The sequence below is a fragment of the Triticum dicoccoides genome, chromosome 1A, assembly GCF_002162155.2.
Source record: "Triticum dicoccoides isolate Atlit2015 ecotype Zavitan chromosome 1A, WEW_v2.0, whole genome shotgun sequence".
Lineage (NCBI taxonomy): Eukaryota > Viridiplantae > Streptophyta > Magnoliopsida > Poales > Poaceae > Triticum > Triticum dicoccoides.
The window spans coordinates 217,603,293-217,612,716 of NC_041380.1; positions in this window are offsets into that span (position 1 = coordinate 217,603,293).

The following is a 9,424-nucleotide window of genomic DNA, read 5'->3' on the forward strand; positions in this document are numbered from 1 at the left end:
GGAAGCTATCTCCCGCCCGTCAGCAAACATGCAATGTTCCCTCTCGGAACCACGAACTTCTAGTGAGTTACTCCGGTTTGTGAGGGGTGTGTGTCCAAACTTTCGACAAACATGCCAATTTTTTTACCACATAATCTTGGTGGCATGACATTAAACCAAGCAAGGTTTCATGTTTTTCTGATCATTTTTTTATTTTTTTGGAATTAAAAAGCCATGGAATGCACTCCATGCATGTGCCCATGCCTTGACACCAATATGTTTGAAAATTCATTCGAATTTACTCCACATGGAATTAAATTGCGGACAATTACACAAAAATATGATTTTTCAAACCATTTTGGTTAGGTGTTGCATGTAGATGTAGTTCAAATTTGAGTTACAGTCATTAAATGGTTAGAAAATCACTTAAATGTCTTTAGAAGGTCAAGCAAACCCTGAAATTTACCAAATTTTCACATGACAGTTGTATTAGTGCATGTTAAATGTAGGAGAAAATTTGAAGGCCGTAAGAGGAAGCTATCACCCGTTCGTCATCAAACATGCATTGTTCCCTCTCGGAACCACGAACCTTCTAGCGAGTTGCTCCGGTTTGTGAGGGGCATGTGTCCAAACGTTCATCAAACATGCCAACTTGTTTGCCACATCATCTTAGAGGCATGACATTACATCAACCAAGGTTTCATGTTTTTCTGATCATTCTTCTATTTTTTTAATTAAAATGCCATGTCACTCCATGCATACGTATGCATGTGTCCATGTCGTGAGACCAATATGTTTGAAAATTCCTTCTAATTTACTGCACACGAAATTAACTCGCACACAAGTACACATATATGATTTTTCAAACCGTTTTGGTTAGGCGTTGCATGTAGATGTAGTTCAAATTTGAATTACGGTCATTAAATGGTTAGAAAATCACCTAAATGTCTTTGAAAGGTAAAATGACCCGTAGAATTATCCGAAATTTTACATTACAGTTGTAGTAGTGCATGTTAGACATTGAAAAAATTTCAAGGCCCTAAAAGGAAGCTATCTCCCGTTTGTCATCAAACCTGCATTGTTCCCTCTCGGAACCACGAACCTTCTAGCGAGTTGCTCCGGTTTGTGAGGGGTGTGTGTCCAAACTTTCGTCAAACATGCCAATTTCTTTACCAATTCATCTTGCTGGCATGACATTAAATCAAGCTAGGTTTCATGTTTTTCTGATCATTTTTTAATTTTTTGGAATTAAAATGCCATGGCATGCACTCCATGCATGTGCCCATGCCTTGACACTAATATGTTTGAAAATTCCGTCGAATTTACTACACATGGAATTAACTCGCACACAAGTATACAAAAATATGATTTTTGAAATTGTTATGGTTAGGCGTTGCATGTACATGTAGTTCAAATTTGAATTACGGTCATTAAATGGTTAGAAAATCACTTAAATGTCTTTAAAAGGTTAAATGACCCCTGAATTTACCAAATTTTCACATGACAGTTGTATTAGTGCACGTTAAACATAGGAAAAAATTTGAAGGCCGTAACAGGAAGCTATCTCCCGTCCGTCAGCAAACATGCAATGTTCCCTCTCGGAACCACGAACTTCTAGTGAGTTGCTCCGGTTTGTGAGGGGTGTGTGTCCAAACTTTTGTCAAACATGCCAATTTTTTTACCACATAATCTTGGTGGCATGACATTAAATCAAGCAAGGTTTCATGTTTTTCTGATCATTTTTTTATTTTGTTGGAATTAAAATGCCATGGCATGCACTCCATGCATGTGCCCATGCCTTGACACCAATATGTTTGAAAATTCATTCAAATTTACTACACATGGAATTAACTCGCAGACATGTACACGAAAATATGATTTTTCAAATCTTTTTGGTTAGGTGTTGCATGTAGATGTAGTTCAAAGTTTTATTACGGTCATTAAATGGTTAGAAAATCACTTAAATGTCTTTAGAAGGTCAAGCGACCCCTGAAATTTACCAAATTTTCACATGACAGCTGTATTAGTGCACGTTAAACGTAGGAGAAAATTTGAAGGCCATAAGAGGAAGCTATCACCCGTTCATCATCAAACATGCATTGTTCCCTCTCGGAACCACGAACCTTGTAGCGACTCACTCCGGTTTGTGAGGGGCGTGTGTCCAAACGTTCGTCAAACATGCCAACTTGTTTTCCACATCATCTTAGAGGCATGACATTACATCAACCAAGGTTTCATGTTTTTCTGATCATTTTTCTATTTTTTTAATTAAAATGCCATGTCACTCCATGCATACGTATGCATGTGTCCATGTCGTGAGACCAACTTGTTTGAAAATTCCTTCTAATTTACTACACACGGAATTAACTCGCACACAAGTACACATATATCATTTTTCAAACCGTTTTGGTTAGGCGTCGCATGTAGATGTAGTTCAAATTTGAACTACGGTCATTAAATGGTTAGAAAAAATCACCTAAATGTCTTTGAAAGGTAAAATGACCCGTAGAATTTTCCGAAATTTTACATTACCATTGTAGTAGTGCACGTTAGACATTGAAAAAAATTCAAGGCCCTAAGAGGAAGCTGTCTCCCGTTCGTCATCAAACATGCATTGTTCCCTCTCAGAACCACGAACCTTCTAGCGAGTTGCTCCGGTTTGTGAGGGGTGTGTGTCCAAACTTTCGTCAAACATGCCAATTTCTTTACCACATCATCTTGGTGGCATGACATTAAATCAAGCTAGGTTTCATGTTTTTCTGATCAATTTTTAATTTTTGGAATTAAAATGCCATGGCATGCACTCCATGCATGTGCCCATGCCTTGACACCAATATGTTTGAAAATTCCTTCGAATTTATTACACATGGAATTAACTCGCACACCAGTACACAAAAATATGATTTTTGAAATCATTATGGTTAGGCATTGCATGTATATGTAGTTCAAATTTGAATTACGGTCATCAAAATGGTTAGAAAATCACTTAAATGTCTTTAAAAGGTCACATGACCCCTGAAATTTACCAAATTTTCACATGACAGTTGTATTAGTGCACGTTAAATGTAGGAAAAAAATTTGAAGGCCGTAACAGGAAGCTATCTCCCGTCCGTCAGCAAACATGCAATGCTGCCTCTCGGAACCACGAACTTCTAGTGAGTTGCTCCGGTTTTTGAGGGGTGTGTGTCCAAACTTTCGTCAAACATGCCAATTTTGTTACCACATAATCTTGGTGGCGTGACATTAAATCAAGCAAGGTTTCATGTTTTTCTGATCATTTTTTTATTTTTTTTGGAATTAAAATGCAATGGCATGCACCCCATGCATGTGCCCATGCCTTGACACCAATATGTTTGAAAATTCATTCAAGTTTACTGCACATGGAATTAACTCGCACACAAGTACACAAAAATATGATTTTTCAAACCATTTTGGTTAGGCGTTGCATGTAGATGTAGTTCAAATTTGAATTACGATCATTAAATGGTTAAAAAAATCACTTAAATGTCTTTAGAAGGTCAGTGACCCCTGAAATTTACCAAATTTTCACATGACAGTTGTATTAGTGCACGTTAAACGTAGGAGAAAATCTGAAGGCCGTAAGAGAAAGCTATCACCCGTTCGTCATCAAACATGCATTGTTCCCTCTCGGAACCACGAACCTTCTAGCGAGTTGCTCCGGTTTGTGAGGGGCGTGTGTCCAAACGTTCGTCAAACATGCCAACTTGTTTACCACATCATCTTGGTGGCATGACATTACATCAACCAAGGTTTCATGTTTTTCTGATCATTTTTTATTTTTTGGAATTAAAATGTCATGGCATGCACTCCATGCATATGCCCATGCCTTGACACCAATATGTTAGAAAATTCATTCGAATTTACTGCACATGGAATTAACTCGCACACAAGTACACAAAAATATGATTTTTCAAACCATTTTGGTTAGGCATTGCATGTAGATGTAGTTCAAATTTGAATTACGGTCATTAAATGGTTAGAAAATAACCTAAATGTCTTTGAAAGGTAAAATGACCCGTAGAATTTTCCGAAATTTTACATTACAGTTGTAGTAGTGCATGTTAGACATTGAAAAAATTTCAAGGCCCTAAGAGGAAGCTATCTCCCGTTCGTCATCAAACATGCATTGTTCCCTCTCGGAACCACGAAACTTCTAGCGAGTTGCGCCGGTTTGTGAGGGGTGTGTGTTCAAACTTTCGTCAAACATGCCAATTTCTTTACCAATTCATCTTGCTGGCATGACATTAAATCAAGCTAGGTTTCATGTTTTTCTGATCATTTTTTAATTTTTTGGAATTAAAATGCCATGGCATGCACTCCATGCATGTGCCCATGCCTTGACACCAATATGTTTGAAAATTCCATCGAATTTACTACACATGGAATTAACTCGCACACAAGTATACAAAAATATGAATTTTGAAATTGTTATGGTTAGGCGTTGCATGTACATGTAGTTCAAATTTGAATTACGGTCATTAAATGGTTAGAAAATCACTTAAATGTCCTTAAAAGGTCAAATGACCCCTGAATTTACCAAATTTTCACATGACAGTTGTATTAGTGCACGTTAAACGTAGGAAAAAATTTGAAGGCCGTAACAGGAAGCTATCTCCCGTCCGTCAGCAAACATGCAATGTTCCCTCTCGGAACCACGAACTTCTAGTGAGTTGCTCCGGTTTGTAAGGGGTGTGTGTCCAAACTTTCGTCAAACATGCCAATTTTTTTACCACATAATCTTGGTGGCATGACATTAAATCAAGCAAGGTTTCATGTTTTTCTGATCATTTTTTATTTTTTTGGAATTAAAATGCCATGGCATGCACTCCATGCATGTGCCCATGCCTTGACACCAATATGTTTGAAAATTCATTCGAATTTACTACACATGGAATTAACTCGCAGACATGTACACGAAAATATGATTTTTCAAACCTTTTTGGTTAGGTGTTGCATGTAGATGTAGTTCAAAGTTTTATTACGGTCATTAAATGGTTAGAAAATCACTTAAATGTCTTTAGAAGGTCAAGCGACCCCTGAAATTTACCAAATTTTCACATGACAGCTGTATTAGTGCACGTTAAACGTAGGAGAAAATTTGAAGGCCATAAGAGGAAGCTATCACCCGTTCGTCATCAAACATGCATTGTTCCCTCTCGGAACCACGAACCTTGTAGCGAGTCGCTCCGGTTTGTGAGGGGCGTGTGTCCAAACGTTCATCAAACATGCCAACTTGTTTTCCACATCATCTTAGAGGCATGACATTATATCAACCAAGGTTTTACGTTTTTCTGATCATTTTTCTATTTTTTAATTAAGATGCCATGTCACTCCATGCATACGTATGCATGTGTCCATGTCGTGAGACCAATTTGTTTGAAAATTCCTTCTAATTTACTACACACGTAATTAACTCGCACACAAGTACACATATATGATTTTTCAAACCGTTTTGGTTAGGCGTCGCATGTAGATGTAGTTCAAATTTGAACTACGGTCATTAAATGGTTAGAGAAAATCACCTAAATGTCTTTGAAAGGTAAAATGACCCGTAGAATTTTCTGAAATTTTACATTACCGTTGTAGTAGTGCATGTTAGACATTGAAAAAAATTCAAGGCCCTAAGAGGAAGTATCACCCGTTCGTCATCAAACATGCATTGTTCCCTCTCAGAACCACGAACCTTCTAGCGAGTTGCTCCAGTTTGTGAGGGGTGTGTGTCCAAACTTTCGTCAAACATGCCAATTTCGTTACCACATCATCTTGGTGTCATGACATTAAATCAAGCTAGGTTTCATGCTTTTCTGATCAGTTTTTTAATATTTTGGAATTAAAATGCCATGGCATGCACTTCATGCATGTGCCCATGCCTTGACACCAATATGTTTGAAAATCCCTTCGAATTTATTACACATGGAATTAACTCGCACACCAGTACACAAAAATATGATTTTTGAAATCGTTATGGTTAGGCGTTGCATGTAGATGTAGTTGAAATTTGAATTCTGGTCATTAAATGGTTAGAAAATCACTTAAATGTCTTTAAAAGGTCAAATGACCCCTGAAATTTACCAAATTTTCACATGACAGTTTTATTAGTGCACGTTAAACGTAGGAAAAAATTTGAAGGCCGTAACAGGAAGCTATCTCCCGTCCGTCAGCAAACATGCAATGTTCCCTCTCGGAACCACGAACTTCTAGTGAGTTGCTCCGGTTTTTGAGGGGTGTGTGTCCAAACTTTCGTCAAACATGCCAATTTTGTTACCACATAATCTTGGTGGCGTGACGTTAAATCAAGCAAGGTTTCATGTTTTTCTGATCTTTTTTTTTTGGAATTAAAATGCAATGGCATGCACCCCATGCATGTGCCCATGCCTTGACACCAATATGTTTGATAATTCATTCAAGTTTACTGCACATGGAATTAACTCGCACACAAGTACACAAAAATATGATTTTTCAAACCATTTTGGTTAGGCGTTGCATGTAGATGTAGTTCAAATTTGAATTACGGTCATTAAACGGTTAAAAAAATCACTTAAATGTCTTTAGAAGGTCAAGTGACCCCTGAAATTTACCAAATTTTCACATGATAGTTGTATTAGTGCACGTTAAACGTAGGAGAAAATTTGAAGGCCGTAAGAGGAAGCTATCACCCGTTCGTCATCAAACATGCATTGTTCCCTCTCGGAACCACGAACCTTTTAGCGAGTTGCTCCGGTTTGTGAGGGGCGTGTGTCCAAACGTTCGTCAAACATGCCAACTTGTTTACCACATCATCTTGGTGGCATGACATTACATCAACCAAGGTTTCATGTTTTTCTGATCATTTTTTATTTTTTGGAATTAAAATGCCATGGCATGCACTCCATGCATATGCCCATGCCTTGACACCGATATGTTAGAAAATTCATTCGAATTTACTGCACATGGAATTAACTCGCACACAAGTACACAAAAATATTATTTTTCAAACCATTTTGGTTAGGCATTGCATGTAGATGTAGTTCAAATTTGAATTACGGTCATTAAATGGTTAGAAAATAACCTAAATGTCTTTGAAAGGTAAAATGACCCCTAGAATTTTCCAAAATTTTACATTACAGTTGTAGTAGTGCACGTTAGACATTGAAAAAATTTCAAGGCCCTAAGAGGAAGCTATCTCCCGTTCGTCATCAAACATGCATTGTTCCCTCTCGGAACCATGAACCTTCTAGCGAGTTGCTCCGGTTTGTGAGGGGTGTGTGTACAAACTTTCGTCAAACATGCCAATTTCTTTACCACATCATCTTGGTGGATGACATTAAATCAAGCTAGGTTTCATGTTTTTCTGATCATTTTTTAATTTTTTGGAATTAAAATGCCATGGCATGCACTCCATGCATGTGCCCATGCATTGACACCAATATGTTTGAAAATTCCTTCGAATTTATTACACATGGAATTAAATCGCACACAAGTACAAAAAAATATGATTTTTGAAATCATTATGGTTAGGCGTTGCATGTATATGTAGTTCAAATTTGAATTACGGTCATCAAAATGGTTAGAAAATCACTTAAATGTCTTTAAAAGGTCACATGACCCCTGAAATTTACCAAATTTTCACATGACAGTTGTATTAGTGCACGTTAAATGTAGGAAAAAATTTGAAGGCGGTAACAGGAAGCTATCTCCCGTTCGTCAGCAAACATGCAATGTTCCCTCTCGGAACCACGAACTTCTAGTGAGTTGCTCCGATTTGTGAGGGGTGTGTGTCCAAACTTTCGTCAAACACGCCAATTTTTTTACCACATAATCTTGGTGGCATGACATTAAATCAAGCGGGGTTTCATGTTTTTCTGATCATTTTTTATTTTTTGGAATTAAAATGCCATGGCATGCACTCCATGAATGTGCCCATGCCTTGACACCAATATGTTTGAAAATTCATTCTTATTTACTGCACATGGAATTAACTCGCACACAAGTACACAAAAATATGATTTTTCAAACCATTTTGGTTAGGCGTTGGATGTAGATGTAGTTCCAATTTGAATTACGGTCATTAAATGGTTAGAAAATCTCTTAAATGTCTTTAGAAGGTCAAGTGACCCCTGAAATTTACCAATTTTTCACATGATAGTTGTATTAGTGCACGTTAAACGTAGGAGAAAATTTGAAGGCCGTAAGAGGAAGCTATCCCCCGTTCGTCATCAAACCTGCATTGTTCCCTCTTGGAACCACGAACCTTCTAGCGAGTTGCTCCGGTTTGTGAGGGGCGTGTGTCCAAACGTTCGTCAAACATGCCAACTTGTTTACCACATCATCTTGGTGGCATGACATTACATCAACCAAGGTTTCATGTTTTTCTGATCATTTTTTATTTTTTGGAATTAAAATGCAATGGCATGCACTCCATGCATATGCCCATTCCTTGACACCAATATGTTAGAAAATTCATTCGAATTTACTGCACATGGAATTAACTCGCACACAAGTACACAAAAATATGATTTTTCAAACCATTTTGGTTAGGCATTGCATGTAGATGTAGTTCAAATTTGAATTACGGTCATTAAATGGTTAGAAAATAACCTAAATGTCTTTGAAAGGTAAAATGACCCCTAGAATTTTCCAAAATTTTACATTACAATTGTAGTAGTGCACGTTAGACATTGAAAAAATTTCAAGGCCCTAAGAGGAAGCTATCTCCCGTTCGTCATCAAACATGCATTGTTCCCTCTCAGAACCACGAACCTTCTAGCGAGTTGCTCCCGTTTGTGAGGGGTGTGTGTCCAAACTTTCGTCAAACATGCCAATTTCTTTACCACATCATCTTGGTGTCATGACATTAAATCAAGCTAGGCTTCATGTTTTTCTGATCAGTTTTTTAATATTTTGGAATTAAAATGCCATGGCATGCACTCCATGCATGTGCCCATGCCTTGACACAAATATGTTTGAAAATTCCTTCGAATTTACTACACATGGAATTAACTCGCACATAAGTACACAAAAATATGATTTTTGAAATCGTTATGCTTAGGCGTTGCATGTAGATGTAGTTCAAATTTGAATTACGGTCATTAAATGGTTAGGAAATCACTTAAATGTCTTTAAAAGGTCAAACGACCCCTGAAATTTACAAAATTTTCACATGACAGTTGTATTAGTGCACGTTAAACGTAGGAAAAAATTTGAAGGCTGTAATAGGAAGCTATCTCCCGTCCGTCAGCAAACATGCAATGTTCCCTCTCGGAACCACGAACTTCTAGTGAGTTGCTCCGGTTTGTGAGGGGTGTGTGTCCAAACTTTCGTCAAACGTGCCAAATTTTCTACCACATAATCTTGGTGGCATGACATTAAATGAAGCAAGGTTTCATGTTTTTCTGATCATTTTTTATTTTTTTGGAATTAAAATGCCATGGCATGCACTCCATGC